This window comes from Crinia signifera, chromosome 11 (genome assembly GCF_055691185.1).
Source record: "Crinia signifera chromosome 11, ASM5569118v1, whole genome shotgun sequence".
Classification (NCBI taxonomy): domain Eukaryota; kingdom Metazoa; phylum Chordata; class Amphibia; order Anura; family Myobatrachidae; genus Crinia; species Crinia signifera.
In genome coordinates, this window is record NC_139227.1 from 97,367,702 (window position 1) to 97,385,850 (window position 18,149).

The window sequence follows — 18,149 nt, forward strand, 5'->3', positions numbered from 1 at the left end:
ATTTCATCGGTGTGGGACTTGCCCGGGATGTAAGGAAGTTAAAGGGGATGGTAGTAAAAAAATCGATAATATTACCATCAATGGTACATCCTTTGAACTCAGGGACTTTTTAACTTGCAACACAAAGAGTGTGGTCTACATGATGGAATGCACATGTAATTTAGTATATATTGGACGTACGTCAAGACCATTTAAGGTCAGAATAGGCGAGCATTTACGTAACATTAAAAAAGGGCTCGCCACACATGCTTTGTCTAAGCATTTCAACGAAGTCCATAATAGATCAAGTACTGGAATTAAAAGATTCCTTGCGATCAAAAGCGTTAAGACCGACAATAGGCAACGCAATCTGAGTACTGCTCTAGCTAAAGCAGAGATGCGCTGTATCTATGATTTTGGAACCCTTAAACCAGGTGGTCTTAACGCTGACTTCGAGATAAAATGGTTTTTATAAATTGAATCTTAGTGCTATTCCATTTTTTAGACCGCACTCTTTTAAATTACTGATTTTTTATATGTAACTTTTTTTATATGTAACTTTTTTAAATGTATTTGTATGTATTTTAAAGTATTTTATCTTTTCATATGCATATATTAAATTCATTATGTATCTATTTATTTTTGCATTCTTTTGCACATATTATTTATATGCACTTTATGGGCCGATTATAGGTGATATATAATATTGTACTTCATGACCTGATCACCGCATATCATCTCGCCCCATCACAGATTACAATGCCAAATCAGTGGTAACAATAAGGACAAGTTTCCATCATTGCGTTACCCCTGGTACGCTCCATCACGGAGGACCAGGAAGTAGAGTTTCCGGCTGGTTGGAACGCAAACAGCGCTCCACATACCGGAAGTGACGCGACGCAAACCTGAAACCCGGAAGCGATCAGCGGTGACAGCGGGGAAGACAGGTGGACGCTCGTTCACCGCTGATCTCTTCAATTAAGGATACACTATATAAACAGGAGCTGCCCATGCCACATCACAAGCCTTGAGAAAGACCTTTTCATTATAAGGTCGAAACGCGTTGGAGAGTGAAGTGGCAGCCTTTCTTGATCCAGCCCAAGGAGACACCAGGGACTTACCTCCGGTATTCTACACCCAGGACTGCTACCCGGGACCAGACTGGTGACTATTATACCAAGCTCATGAACTGATTAACACCCAGTTCTGATACTATATTCGGTAATTGTACTGGGCTTCTTGATTGCTGGATTTTGTTGCTTTTTGCTGGATTCATTATTTTTCATTTATTTGTATTTTATGTTTATGTATGTATATGTGTATTAAAACTGGCTTCACCATCTTGAGCCTTTCTTTTACATATACCGGAGTTTACCACCTGACAGAGATACTCCGCATATGAAATTTGATCGCCGTGCATAAAGGAAGTATTTTTTCCACTTTCCCCTCTATATTATCATTTAACATTTGGTATTATAAGATCATTTCTGACTCACTGGCGCCATCTGGAGTTGCAAAACTTTTGCTGTTTAGATGTTTTAATTGTTGAAGGTTCCTTGGATACCCTTCTTTGTAATTTCTGTGGCGGCCTGGCGCAGAACTGTAATAGACACCACCTATTGTATTTTTGTCTGTAACCTATCCTTGGTCTATAACAGTTCAGCAGCAATATGTTCAAATATAGAGATCACAGAAAGACTCTATTAGAGGATATCTTTAAAAACGATGGAGAACGTATTGACCTTTTAGATGACACATTAGAATCCATAATGAAAAAATTGGAGGCACTTCTCATCAAGGAAAATAAACTTTGGTGGGAGGTGGCCACCTTAGACAAGTATTTGAGTCATCAGATCATACCAAAGGGTCTGCGTATTAATAAAAAAGCAAGTTTTTTAGATGCCTCTGAGGAATTTTTGGATGCATGGGAAGGAGTCATCAATGAGTGTTCCTTTTCCCTTATACGCATTATTATAGAAGAAAGAAAGAGGGAATTAGAAACATTAGACAGTGAAATCAAAAAGTATAAGGACCTAATAGGTCGTTTCACTGATCTTAATGAATATAAAGATTTGGAAAAGGAAATAGAGTCCAACATCAAAAGAAATGAAAAAATATTAGTAGATAGAAAAATTAGGAAATTTCTCTGTGACAAAAAGGAACATGAGGAGAATGAGTTTGATGCTGAAGGTTCATTTATCTCCATAGAAACCCCAACCACCTCTGGTAATAAACCTTTTTTGACTAATAAAAATAGAAAAAATAACAATAAAAAACAAAATAAAAATCCCACACCTTACAAAAGAACCGTTCAAGAACATTTTCAACCAAAAAGGAGGGACCGGGAGCCTAAGTGGGATAGAGAATGGAATGGGAATAGAGAATCCCATCCTGTAACTTCTAATCGGAGGGAAAACTATGGGGAGGAAAGACCCAGATATCAAAGAGACCGTAATTGGAGAGTTCGGGATGACGATCATTATGTCGACCGTACCCCTAGAGAAAATAGAAATAGGTACAATCCCCTGAGAGACAACCGTGGAGATCATTTTTTAGGGAAACATCAGTCCTCACACGTGAGACGGTAACCAAAAGAATACACAGAGGCAAAAGGGGTGGTAATAAAACTAAAATTTTGCAGAGGAAAAAAAAGAATAAGATCAAGAGAAAAAAATCTAAGGTCAAATTAGCCCCTCCAATAATAGAGGAAGCTACCAGGGTCAAAATTTTTAACCTCAGCACATATGTCCTCACCGAAATAGAGACAGCTGTTTTAGGTAAAGGACTCAAATATGCCCCATCCGTCCCTTTAGACAAATTCACCACATTTGTGGACGTACACAAGTTCCTAAGGAAATTGTGCCTAAAAAAGTTTTTCCTCAACAAGGAACCAATGAATAATGAGGAGGAACTCATTAGACCTAATGAGACTCCTTTTAGACCCAAATCAATTTTCTGCCCTACATTTATGAAGGGGAACTTTATAGATACGTTTTGTTCCCTAGTTCAGGATGATATAAAAAAAGCACCTCAAAAGGACTTCAAATCCAATCTCACTTTCAAAGAAAGGACAGCATTGAAGAACCTTAGTGAGAATCATCTTATAACTATTAAACCCAGTGATAAGGGAGGGGGTATAGTTATAATGGATAGAACCAGATATGAGGCCGAAGTGTTAAAACATTTGGAAGATAGGACGACTTATCATAAATTAAGAGCTGACCCCACTCTAACCATCTTAGAAAAATTAAAAAAAATGATAGAAAAATATGAAGGGGAGGGTGTCCTATTAAATAGAGAGGCAAAATACTTATTGAATGATGAACCAGCTATTCCGGTTCTTTACCTTCTACCTAAGGTACACAAGGACCCCCTGAATCCCCCAGGGCGTCCTATTGTGTCAGGGGTTAACTCCCTCACAGCAAACTTATCGGAGTTCATAGACTTCCACCTACAGCCTTTGGTACTGGAAAATACATCGCATCTGAAGGACACCAAAGACTTGTTGAACTACCTATCCACGGTCCAGTGGGAGGAGGGATACGTCTTGGTGACCGCAGATGTTAGATCGTTATACACGATAATCCAACATGAGGCTGGGGTGGAGGCCTGCACAGAAGCACTTTTGAAAAGCACTTTAGGTACCCCGTTACAACTGTTTTTAATAGAAGGTATTAAATTCATCCTTAGCAACAATTACTTTATGTTCAACGAGACCTTTTATGTTCAGAAGGTCGGCACGGCGATGGGTACCAGGTTCGCCCCAAGTTATGCTAACATCTTCATGGGGAAGTGGGAGCAGGATTTTATCTGGTCCCACAACCCTTTTGGGGCGAACCTGGTATCCTGGAAACGGTATATAGACGATATACTGTTCCTATGGAAGGGGGGACGGGAAACCCTGTCTTCCTTCTGTACATATTTAAACACGAATCTTTTAAATATAGACCTTTCTTTTAATATTAGTGAAGTTTCAGTGGATTTTTTAGATATTACCATTTTTATCCAGAACGGAGTTTTATGCACAAAAACCTTCACGAAACCCACGGATTCTGGCACCTATATCGAGACCACAAGTTGCCACCACAATAATTGGTTAGACTCAATTCCAGGTGGCCAACTCAAAAGGATTAAAAGAAATTGCAGTGAAAATGAAATATATAAAATGCAAGCTGACCAATTGGAAATGAAATTTAAAAAATGTGGCTATAAAGATAGATCAATCCAACAAGCCAGAATCATGGTAGATAACACTGACCGCAAAGCCCTTTTGGAAATTAGAGCTAACAATGTAGAGGCAGATGCACCGAGAAAGAACAACAAAGCAGAGTGGGCCTTCATTACTAACTACTCTGCGCAATATAAATATATTGAAAACTCCTTTAGGCGTCATTGGGAAATTTTACTTCGTGACCCCATAATAGGGGAAATCATCCCCAAAAGACCACAGTTCATCTATAAAAGGGCGCCCAACCTTAAAAACAAATTAGTTAGAAGTGCCCTCCCTCCTTAAAAGAAAGAGGGTAAGATCCTTACAAAAGGATTTCATCGGTGTGGGACTTGCCCGGGATGTAAGGAAGTTAAAGGGGATGGTAGTAAAAAAATCGATAATATTACCATCAATGGTACATCCTTTGAACTCAGGGACTTTTTAACTTGCAACACAAAGAGTGTGGTCTACATGATGGAATGCACATGTAATTTAGTATATATTGGACGTACGTCAAGACCATTTAAGGTCAGAATAGGCGAGCATTTACGTAACATTAAAAAAGGGCTCGCCACACATGCTTTGTCTCAGCATTTCAACGAAGTCCATAATAGATCAAGTACTGGAATTAAAAGATTCCTTGCGATCAAAAGCGTTAAGACCGACAATAGGCAACGCAATCTGAGTACTGCTCTAGCTAAAGCAGAGATGCGCTGTATCTATGATTTTGGAACCCTTAAACCAGGTGGTCTTAACGCTGACTTCGAGATAAAATGGTTTTTATAAATTGAATCTTAGTGCTATTCCATTTTTTAGACCGCACTCTTTTAAATTACTGATTTTTTATATGTAACTTTTTTTATATGTAACTTTTTTAAATGTATTTGTATGTATTTTAAAGTATTTTATCTTTTCATATGCATATATTAAATTCATTATGTATCTATTTATTTTTGCATTCTTCTGCACATATTATTTATATGCACTTTATGGGCCGATTATAGGTGATATATAATATTGTACTTCATGACCTGATCACCGCATATCATCTCGCCCCATCACAGATTACAATGCCAAATCAGTGGTAACAATAAGGACAAGTTTCCATCATTGCGTTACCCCTGGTACGCTCCATCACGGAGGACCAGGAAGTAGAGTTTCCGGCTGGTTGGAACGCAAACAGCGCTCCACATACCGGAAGTGACGCGACGCAAACCTGAAACCCGGAAGCGATCAGCGGTGACAGCGGGGAAGACAGGTGGACGCTCGTTCACCGCTGATCTCTTCAATTAAGGATACACTATATAAACAGGAGCTGCCCATGCCACATCACAAGCCTTGAGAAAGACCTTTTCATTATAAGGTCGAAACGCGTTGGCAGAGTGAAGTGGCAGCCTTTCTTGATCCAGCCCAAGGAGACACCAGGGACTTACCTCCGGTATTCTACACCCAGGACTGCTACCCGGGACCAGACTGGTGACTATTATACCAAGCTCATGAACTGATTAACACCCAGTTCTGATACTATATTCGGTAATTGTACTGGGCTTCTTGATTGCTGGATTTTGTTGCTTTTTGCTGGATTCATTATTTTTCATTTATTTGTATTTTATGTTTATGTATGTATATGTGTATTAAAACTGGCTTCACCATCTTGAGCCTTTCTTTTACATATACCGGAGTTTACCACCTGACAGAGATACTCCGCATATGAAATTTGATCGCCGTGCATAAAGGAAGTATTTTTTCCACTTTCCCCTCTATATTATCATTTAACATTTGGTATTATAAGATCATTTCTGACTCACTGGCGCCATCTGGAGTTGCAAAACTTTTGCTGTTTAGATCCCAAGGAATACATGATTACATGCGTGTATATACTGTATGTGCTATGTGTTTAGAAATCCCACCCAGTGGCAAACGCAGGATCTTCAGAAGGGGGTTTCCAGAGGGGCGGAGCAAAGCACGGAGATGGATACTTAGGTGACCCAGTATATGCCGGGTCAGTTAAAGTATTATAGATAGATAATTTATAAATAATAATAATAATAATAATATAAAAAAAAAAAATATATATATATATATACATACATACATATACATACATACAGGGGTGTCAACAGCAGTATAGACCCCTAGGCATAGCAATGTATATTGGGTCCCCTACCGATCCTTCAGAGAAGGGGGCATTGGGCTGAATGAAGGGGCCCTGATACATAACTTCCAGGGTGGTAGAGGATGTTTAATATGCAGTGGAGGGGTGTATAGTGGAGTGGGCTCATTATTCATAATTTTCTGGTGGGAGGACAGCTTGCTTGACTGCAGATATCTCCAGTTCCCCCACCTACCAATTGGTATTAGGGACTAGGGGATCAGAGTTCAGGAGACAGAGCAATCTGCCCACGAGAATATAATACTACATACCAGGTGTGTGGAGCTGGAGCAGTAACCAGCTGCTGGAAGGCTGATATATCTGGTTCCGGGAACAGTAGAGACAAACTTCTAGTGTCAATCAAAGGGGGAGAGTCCCAGCTTTTGGAATATACCCTCAGAAAAACTCTAAATCAGACAGAAATTGAAATATCTGACTGGGAATAACATTTAACAGGCTTGGATGGGGACCACTGCTTTGACGTCAGATATCTCCAGTTCCCAAGGGCCGATTTTTACAATTCTTGTACCCCTGGAAAGAGGGGACCCTCAGCTTTCAGCTGAGGGCCATTAGACTCCTGGGGGGGTTTCTGGGTACTCAGAAACCCCCCCTGCGTGTGCAACTGATCCCACCGGCACCATGTGGTCGACGATGCAGAGATAGATCTATAGGTCAGTACCACAGAACAGACCTTGTAGTAAATGATGGTTACAAGGGGCCTAATTCACATTGGCTCATTAAGCAGCAAAGATCGCTGCTTACCAAGCGCTGAAATGCTGCCCTGCCAAAATGCTTGCCACCCACCCGCCCCTAAATCCCCTCAGTACCATGTGGGGAGATGTGTTCTCTATCACTAGCAGGAGAAAACATTTGATGGTCGCCGACCGTTGGAACAGAGCCGAATTCGCCCCATTCTGAACGGTAGTGAGTTAGTCCCAAGGTGTTAATACTGGACACCGGAAAATGTAGGCATGTGATAACCAATACCAGATTAATGCCCTGTTCCTATCTTCTCTTTAGCTAAAATAATGATTTATATACACTGTGACAAATGGACTTTAATAGATTTACCAATCAATTAACAAGATATATAGAGCCTGATTTCATTGCCCACCTTTAGATTAATTGAACTCATACATTAAGTCAAGAACAGGACTTCATAGGAGGCAGACTTTATAACAACAAAAAGGAAACATTGGCAACGCGTGACGTATTCGTGATACAGCAGAGTCCACGCTGGGATGCTGTAACATGGACGTGTAAAGCTTTCATACACCCGCAGCCTTCCCCCTTGTTCCGCTGAGAAGGGTTCTCTCTTGTAATCTCTGTGATACATTAATAATGCCTGCATTCCAAAGCCATTCCACCCCAGGCAGGCTGGTCCAGTATCCCGGGGAACACAGTGGAAGCTGGAATACTTAGCAACCATGCTGCTTGTAAAATGCACTTTATACTTCAGCTTGAAAGCAATATAAACTATTGATAGAATCAGATTTGTTCCCCGGCCTCCTCTGGTCTTGCCCGGTAGCAGGTTTTTCCAGTCAATAGGCAAAAGTCAGTCGTTTTAAAGGGCACCTACAGGATCATGTACAATCAGTAGATGCAATGGCGGTGTAGGCTACACAAGTATTCATGAAGAAATACAGGATATTGGGACCGGTGACCCAATAGAAGGGTGCAGGTCTATAGGTCAAACAGAATTAAGTCAGCAACCGCTAGGTCGATTCCATAGGGTCAACATGCAGATGGCAGACAGGGTTAAAAGGTCAAGAAGGTTAATTGTATTGACATTGAGAAAGCTTGGAAGATACAAAAGTTTGACACAGTCAACATGGATTTTTAATTTTTGTATGTTGAACCATGAAAAGACCAAATTAGTGGGAACATGCGCCCTCATGGCCTCGATTTACTTGCAGTGCTTCAGGTGGGTCACTATTCCCAATCGTAGTCCACGTGGGTGGTGAAGTCTGGGAACCTTGAAAAAATGTACAAAAAAAACCTGAAATGAAAAAAAAAAAAAAATGACCATTTGAACCTTTTGTATCTGTTGACCTTAAGCACTGTCGACCTTTTTTATGCGTTGACCATATGATTGTGTCTTGGGTTATACGTGTACCCCTGATAGCTGGCGTTATTGGGGATTCTTGAAGTCAAGAGAAACAAAATCACCCGAAGAGTGATCTTATCCTGATACCTGTGTTTTTGTGCGAAAATGTAAATTATAGCACAAAAAATTGCTGTAAATATGTTTTTTTTTTTTTATATATATCTGCTGATTTACTGCACTCAGCTGAATTCTCCCCCAAATCTGCATTATCGGCTCATGCTAAGACCATGGTGCCGCTATGTGTTTTTTCCCCTGAGATTAGGGGGTTGCAGCAATACATGATGATGCTCCAAACTACAAGGGACATCTGGGGGCAAGACCGCCTATCTGTACCCGGCATACATAGGTAAGTGGGCACAGGTGGCACTTCTGCCGCTGGTGTACGATTCTGCCCTTTCTTGAAACAGATATTTTGCATATCTCCTACAAGAGATAAATGAGCTTCACGGTGAGGACATTCAACAGCACTATGCTTATATACTGTATTGTATACCATGTAACTTAGACACCCTTGTAGGAGCCAATGAATAGGCATAACAAGTTGTGTATGTGGCATAGAACTGGTTTAAGCACAAACTATGGCACCTTTAATCCATCACACAGGCAGTGGCAGGGGTTAAGATCATTTGGTCTACAGAATAATGGTCTACAGTCATTAGGTCGACACCATTAGGTCAACATGGGTCTAGGTCGACATGGTTCTAGGTCGGAAGGTCATTAGTTCGACAGGTCATTAGTTCGACAATGTCTAGGTCGACAGTCAAAAGGTTGACATGGGGTTTTTCACTGTTTTTTCACCTGAATGTCAACACAGTTGACATGGACACCATTTGAAGTGCACCGCATCCCCTCGCTGCCCTCGCAATGCGTCGGGCACGGTGCCTCGCTACACTCGGCACACTATTTTATTGTCCCACCACGCCCTAGTGGATGGTAGGGCATGAAGTACCGCCTGTCGGCACATGTCGGCTAAAAACAGTGAAAAACCCCATGTCGACCTTTTGACTGTCGACCTAAACATTGTCAAACTTATGACCTGTCGAACTAATGACCTTTCGACCTAGAACCACGTCAACATTTTCCCATGTCGACCTAACGGTGTCGACCATCATGCTGTAGACCAAATGACCGCATCCCATTGGCAGAGTAAAAAGTCTGCAGCACAGAGCATTTTAGCACCTGGCTCCTACAAGTTGGGGCTTAATGCCCGACCGCCAGCCATATCTTCATTTATCAAATACATTATCTGATAAATGAAAACATCATTACCCAATAACTCTTGTGTATTCCAATCAGGCTTAAAATAAATGAGTATAAAGCATGGAGCGTAAAGATGAAATCAATACGTTACAGACATTAATACACATAAATACTCTTGTAAATCAATGGTGATCAGTAAGCGTTACCATACCACATCCATCAATCCCACGGTCACACCCGACGCTCTGGCCGCTGCCTCCCGTCACCTAGGCCCTGGATCTGAACTGTAACTAATGCAGTTTGGGGACACTTGCGTTCAGACCTAGGGCCAGATGTATCAAGCTTCAAAGAGTGTTAAAGTGGAGAGTGATAAACAACCAGCCAATCAGCTGCTACCTGTAATTTTTAAAACCCAGCCTGCAACATGGCAGGTAGGAGCTGATTGGCTGGTGGTTTATCACTCTCCATTTTATTACTTTTTGAAGCTTGATACATCTGGCCCTAATAGAGACGTGTGCGCTGTTAGAAGGTGCACGTGTGCTGCCGGGACGCCTATTTGTGATGGGTCTTCTCCACCCAGCTTGGGGTAGGTGTGAACCCCAATAAAATGATGCTGGCTGTATCTGTGAATGGAAATAGTGGAAGGAAGAGATGACTATAGCATGCATGACCACAAATGGATTCTCGCATTAGTATAAGGTAGTAATCCTGGCTGTCACAGCGGTCTGCACCTGCTGATAGCCACTCAGAATGGCATATATGGCACTACAAGGGGCATTACATATATGGCACTACAAGGGGTATTACATATATGGCACTACAAGGGGCATTACATATATGGCACTACAAGGGGTATTACATATATGGCACTACAAGGGGCATTACATATATGGCACTACAAGGGGCATTACATATATGGCACTACAGGGGGCATTACATATATGGCACTACAGGGAGTATTACATATATGGCACTACAAGGGGTATTACATATATGGCACTACAGGGGGTATTACATATATGGCACTACAGGGGGTATTACATATATGGCACTTATATGGCACTACAAGGGGTATTACATATATGGCACTACAAGGGGCATTACATATATGGCACTACAAGGGGAATTTCATATATGGCACTACGAGGGGCATCACATATATGGCACTATGAGTGGCATCACATATATGGCACTACGAGTGGCATCACATATATGGCACTATGAGTGGCATCACATATATGGCACTATGAGTGGCATCACACATATGGCACTATGAGGGTTATTACATATATGGTACTACAAGGTGCATTACATATATGGCACGATGAGGGGCATTACATATATGGCACTAAAAGGGGCATTTTAGTGAATGACATACATGGCACTACAGGGGACTTTCATATATGGCACTGCGAGGGGCATCACATATATGGCACTACGAGTGGCATCATATATATGGCACTATGAAGGGCAGTACATATATAGCACTACAAGGGGCATAACCTATACGGCACTATGTATATGATACAACAGGGGCATTCTGTATATTGCACTACTGAGTGCATTATGTGTGCAAATGGCACTACTGCGGGCATTATGTGTAAATGGCTCTAAAATGCCATTGGGGGAGGCAGATGGACACCAAATGTATAGTTAAGCCACTGTATGGTGGTACCTGGAAGAACTGGAAATGCTGGTGCCACCCGGAGAGAATGCAGAAAGCTGCATCTTCTGCCATGAAACAACAAGGAGGAAACCCCCTGGCAACAAGCAGAAAACCCCCTGACAACAAGCAGAAAACCCCCTGACAACAACCAGGAATCCACTGGCAATAAGCAGGAATCACACCTGAGCAAGTCATTTAAAAATGAATATATACATCAATCTTAGAGGTAAATTATCTAAGATAGACATTCAACTGAAGATGGGATGTTCTCCATAGAGCAACCAATTACATTCTATCTAGTAACTTCTAGAAAGAGATAAATAAATAAGAAGTGGATCCTGATTGGTTGCAATGGGCAACATCCAAACTTCAATAGAACTCCCATATTAGTCAATTTACCCCCAGTTCCCCGCCCAATAAAATGACGGAACAACATCAGCGACGTCAGCACTGGCAGCTCTGCGCAGTCATATGGAGCAACACTTGAATTGCTCTGTCAGCTGCCATCTAGTGGCCACAGGTGCACAGAACACTTGAATTCCCCACATAGAGGTGAGGAGCAGAGTTAGCCTTTATTACAGTATATAGGATGGCCCTTGAAGGAGGCATCAGATAAGATTGTATTGTACATTTACTTGCTTTATTAAGTCATTTTTCTTAATGATATAATATCCTATAATGTAACAATTTATACTTTAGCTGCATATAAAAATAATTTCTTCCGTGCCATAAAAAATAAAATAATAAAGCTGACAAGAATCCTGCGATTGGGGAGGTTGCGGCGTCTCACCACGCATCTGTAAATCCGGCTGAGCCGTGAGGAAGTGAAATCATGCAGATGTACAGAAGGCAGCAAATACATCAGTCGGGATATTAAGCGAGCAGATGAAAATCGCAAAATGCCATGTTTGCCTCCATCCTTAAAATAAGCTGTCAAGATGCTGCGGACGTCACCGGTGTTATATTCTAAACCATCAATGTGAAGATTGTTTCTCGTCTCCTCGGTGCTTACAAGGTTATGTCTGTTATAAGCCAACCACAGATTCCATTGTTCTTTTCACTTTTCCGTTTCCAATCTCCTCCCTTCACCGAGAGACAATCTGTCATCACCAATGTCTTTATTCCAACAGCTATAATCATCACTCGGACCAAATATCTTTACAGAAAGCAGTTACTAGGAGTATAATGAGAATCCCTCTATGAATACGGCTGTTTTTTTTTAAACTGCACATAAAAAAAAAAAAGATCGTAAAAGTTATTTCAAAGTCCCAGTTTCTAGCGAGGAGCTTGGTGGACAATGCGGCCTGATGACCGATTGGGAAGATAACGACGGGTTCGGTACATAAGTCATATTGATAATGATAGAATAGAGTTCCTTTAGGGATGTGCGTGAGGATGTTAAAATGCAGCGTTAATAGTTTAATGGGCTAATGGCTGGTGGCGACGTAATGTAGGTAGATAAACAGCTCCGAGGGTGATTGGTAAACACGTGTAATGCGAGTTTAAATCGCCATGTTCGCCATTAGGACTTATTAATAACCATTTACGGACAGGCCAAGCAAGAAGACTAAACACAGCCTCCATCATAAAAATAACCTAATTAGTCTGTAAATGGAAAGTAGATCTAATGAAGCCAGCTGAGAAGGAATAATAAAGGCATGCGGTTACACAACAGTATGGAGAGGGAAAATAGGGTTCAGTAAAAAAGTGAAGTTTTGAAACTTCCATTACGAGGCTGTTGAAATGATTCTATCAGGATTGCTTTGATACTGTATTTTAATGAGCACAGTGTTGGACTGGCATGCCGGGGTGTCTGGATGATCCCCGATGCGCCGCACTGCTCCAGAGTACCGCCCCCTGTCATGGGGCTGATGGGCACAGACCACCAATGTAGCAACTTAATAACTAGAATAGCTAGTGGGTGTCGTGTGTCCCCACTGTAGAAAATATGGGCTAACGTTATCTTAGCCCGTATGTATACAATTAATTGTTTGGTTTGTCTGTCCAGCTACAGTATTTGCCGGTGTATAAGACGACCCCCAACATTTCCACTCAAAATATAGAGTTTGTTATATACTCGCAGTATAAGACTACCCCCTCTTCCGCACACCAAATAAAACGTAAAAGAACATCAGATTTGATTTCAACATGTTAATTTATTTTATACCGTATTATACAGGTATTACATGAGTGCCATTAGTATTAGTGCCATTACAGTACCTGTCATTGTCACCATTGTACGGCCGCAGCACGACCGCAGCGCCTCCGGCCCGCCCTGCATCTCCCTGTGACCCATGCAAGTGCGCATGTGCGAGCTCTGCATAGACAAGGGGCAGGCCGGAGCAGACCGAGCCGGTCACGCCGAAAAGGCTGGCACACCTGTCTCGCTGCTGATGCTCGCCGCAGCCACGCTGATGACCCGCCGCGGCCACACTGATGACCCATCGCGACCTCACTGGATACCGCGCGATACTGGATGGTATGTAGAACGAGGTGTGTGGGCATCAGGAGGCCACTATGGGCAGCTATGTCTATCCCAACTAAAGTGCACCCGGCGTATAAAACGACCCTCCCATTTGGAGGCATGTGGAGGGGAGGGGGAAAAAGTTGTCTTATACGCCGGCAAATACGGTATGTTTTCAGACTCCCCTGCACTGATTGCAATGATTCCATTGTGACTTTGTCCAGTTGGATCTTGTACAGGTTTTGGAGAAGTTTGGTTTCTGGGCCGGACTGGGACCAGAAATCGTCCCTGGCATTTTGAGCACACGAGCCCACCTGTAGCAGGCGGGACCCTTGTGCGGCAGAGCAGCGTGGTGAAAAGGGGGCATGGCCTCATGGAAAGAAGGCGTGGCATTACAAATAGGAGGCATTACACATTAATGAACATGACCCAAAGAGAGGTTCAGCTTCTGAACCAGTAGCTTAGTTTATTTGGAGCAGTAGGTACCACAGTATCCACTGTGGTTACACTGGTTAAGGTGGGAAGCAAATCGGGGTTGAAGCAGAAGTGGAGCGCTGCCGAAATTTTCGGCAGGTAGGCTCAAATCTAGTAGTTACACAACTGGTGGTGCTGGGTGCTGTAAAAGCGGTTAGGAATAAACATGGGACACAAATTATTATCAGACCAAAGAGGAAGAGATTATTATTATAACTCTGATAAAGAGGGCAAATTCTATTATTAGAGGGAGCATAGAATATTGTCGTTCTATTGAAGGGGCCCAGATTATTATAAATAGTCATGATAATGGATTCAGATTATTATAATTCCCTTTAAAGGACAGAGGATATTATTACAGGATTTACGGGACCAAACCAATCCGTAGCCAATCGGTGACCTTCTGCCTTTGCTGTTTTTAAAACAAGTTTGTTGTGTTCCAAAAGGGGCAACACTTTTGTCTGCAGAAGTATAATTACATTTTTCGTGGAGAGACCGCCAGCGAGAATCATGCAACATACTAACAGCATACTTCTACTTGCATATAAAGCTATTACCCATACTGCACCAGCTTATATCTCTTTACTTATCACAAAATATCTCCCATCTCGACCATTGCGCTCTGCACAAGATCTGCGTCTCTCTTCTAAATCGATCACCAGCTCCCATTCACTATTACAGGACTTTCATAGAGCTGCTCCCACCCTATGGAATGCCATTCCACGCACAATAAGACTCTCCACTAGCCTCCAAACTTTCAAGCGTTCCCTGAAATCTCATCTCTTCAGGCAAGCCTATCATATTTATATACCACACGCATAACCCTCTAAGGCACTTATATATTATATTATCGCTTCTCGGCCTTTTGGCTAAGATCAAGTGTAGTATCTGTTCTTATCAGTTGGGTATGGACTGGCCTCTGGCAGAGAATAGAGAAAGGTGAGACTGAGTAGCTGCTCTGATGGGCGGAGGGTGTGGGACCCCTCTGTTTTTTCCCGGGAGTAGTGAAAAGTCTCACTGAGTATCTTCACCTCTGCCTTTGGTAGGAGGTGTTGTTTCCGTAAATCCACTGGTAAGAGGGGGGGAGAAACACTGGGCCTAGTAGTTTGACTCTCTTGACGGGGTTTGTAGCCCCCGAAGGATGAGTCAGCGAAAGGCTCAGTCTAGTATCCAATCCCAGGGAGCGGAGAAAGGTTGGGACTGAGTAGATGGCTCCTGTTCCAGAGGTTCGTAGCCTCTGATGGGGAGACCGCGAAAGGCCCAGCTTAGTACCTTAACCCTGGGAGCGGAGAAACACTGGGACTGAGTAGATTGCTCTTCCGGAGGGGGTGCAGCCCCTAAGGGAGTCTTTCGAAAGGCCCAGTGGAGTACCCATTCCCATGCCAGGGGCTGGAAAATGCCTGCTGGTGAGACGGAGAAAAGCTTGGTCGGACGCTGAAGGGTCGGCTGCCTGGAGCCCGAGGCTGCACTGTGCCCCCGGGGAAACTCGGGGGTGCCTGATCTGCACTGGTGTCCAGCACCATGCACTTTATGGCACACACACTGCGCACTTCCCTCTAGGTTAGGCTACACGTCCTTACCTCGTCCTTTTGGATGGGGTAGGACAATTTTTTACACCCCCACCCCGGCCTTCTGGCTAGGGCCTCTTTTATTTATTTCTTTGATTTGCACTTTTGAGCACTTCACGTTTTTCGTTAGTTTGTCACGTTTTTTTGATTTGGGTAGTGCGGCTGTCCCTAACGGGCCTTCCGTTCCCCAAACGTGGCTGGGACTCTTCACCTTTTGGGGAGAGTCCCGGTCCCCTCGAGGGCAACCCCGAGCCGCAAGGCGGAGGGAAGCCTAAGTCGGGTCTCTCCAAAGCACGGGCTGCGGAGGACCCACCGTCCGAAACCCTTCCGGGGGTGGAGGAAAAGCGGGTCTCTCTAAGCTTCGGCGAAGAGGACCCACCGATCCCTTTTTTCCCTTCCTTGGCCTTATGGTTGAGGGGGGTTAGGGGAACCATGGGGCCTTTCTCCTTTGGGAGAGGGCCACACGTTCGTACGGCTGCCCCCTTTGCACGTGTTTAGGCACAGCACTGGTGGTGGTGGGAGCACACCTCGGGCTCCCTGAGTTTCTTCAAACTCACTTATATATTATATAGCTTCCCTTCTGGACTTGTAACTTGGTGGGACTGCTATGCTATTACTGGTGCCTGTCCTTGTGTTTCCCTCCTATATCCCTATAGATTGTAAGCTTGTGAGCAGGGCCCTCCTACCTCCAAGTCTGTCTGCTGTTACCCAGTTTGTTTTATCACTGTCTACTATTGTAAAGCGAAACAGAATCTGCTGCTATATAAGACACTGCAACGGATTCTGCTGCGCTATATAAGACACTGTTACGGAATATGTTGCGCTATATAAGACACTGTAACGGAATCTGCTGTGCTATATAAGACACTGTAACGGAATCTGCTGCGCTATATAAGACATTGGCCCTTATTCTGATTGACGCGGACTTTACCGCGTACTTTCGGATCGCGTCTTTACGGCGTCTGCACATGCGTGGAGAACGCCACGCGCATGTGCCACGCATTGACTCGGTACCAGTTCGCCCAAATCCCGTCCAGAACTGTTCACCGCTATCATTCGGGAAATAGGGGCGTATTATGGGCGTCATGCGGAATGACACATGGGCGTAGTTTCAAAGTGGGCAAAACGGGGCGGAAACATGGGCGGACACGGGGGAGTACACTTATGTTGGGGGGCGTACATTCGGAAACCACTCCGAATGCACGCGATCAAAAAGGGCAGAAATGTGCGGTGTCCACAAGTGTACTATTGCTTTGCGGACACCACTCGTTCATGCGGTAGGCGAACGTACGCCTAATGACTACAAGCATTAACACCTGAACCCAATAGAATCTACTCCTTTACTCATTACTCACTAATAGGCCGCTTGTCAGTGCTTTAATTGAAACCATTGCACTTCAATTGCTGTAAGGGTTAATGTGTGCAATGCATGTGTTAGGCATGCTTGTAAGGATATATTGGAATCTAATTGATTCCAAGTCCAAATAAGCAGTTTTTTATGAGGATAGGTAATTGAATAAGTGGGTCATGTGATGTATTGCAGAAGATACTTCATAGTGGGTTGTTTGGCGTAAATACTCCGCTTACGTGCGGTAGCACCGCTTGGCTCCCGTTCGGATGCGGTATTCCCGAGCATACTCTGTAATACTCTGTAATACCGTGCCGAATCGGAGTGTTTCTCCCGCACACGCATGCTTTGTATGTCGTCCGTAAACACGCCCTGTTCTTCAAGAGTGAGTCCGTCCGAATGCGGAGGACACGTGGGCGTTTCTACGGACGATGGCCGCATGCGGCAAAACACCGTGGCGTGCGGACCGCTCCGTAAGAATGCGGGAATTTCCGCACAGATCAGAATAAAGGCCATTGTAACAGAATCTGCTGCACTATATAAGACACTGTAACGGAATCTGCTGCGCTATATAAGACACTGTAACGGAATCTGCTGCTATATAAGACACTGTAACGGAATTTGCTGCGCTATATAAGACTCTGTAACGGAATCTGATGCGCTATATAAGACGCTGTAACGGAATCTGCTGCGCTATATAAGACACTGTAACGGAATCTGCTGCGCTATTTAAGACACTATAACGGAATCTGCAGCGCTATATAAGACACTGTAATGGAATCTGCTGCGCTATATAAGACACTGTAACGGAATCTGCTGCGCTATATAAGACACTGTAACGAAATCTGCTGCGCTATATAAGACACTGTAACGGAATCTGCTGCGCTATATAAGACACTGTAATGGAATCTGCTGCGCTATATAAGACACTGTAACGGAATCTGCTGCTCTATATAAGACGCTGTAACGGAATCTGCTGCG

General features: G+C 43.3%; 1 pseudogene; it reads left to right on the forward strand.

Moving 5' to 3' along the window:
- The first annotated feature begins 15,101 nt into the window (after positions 1 to 15,101).
- LOC146046470 (U2 spliceosomal RNA) lies at positions 15,102 to 15,238 on the forward strand (annotated as a pseudogene).
- Positions 15,239 to 18,149: the final 2,911 nt, after the last annotated feature.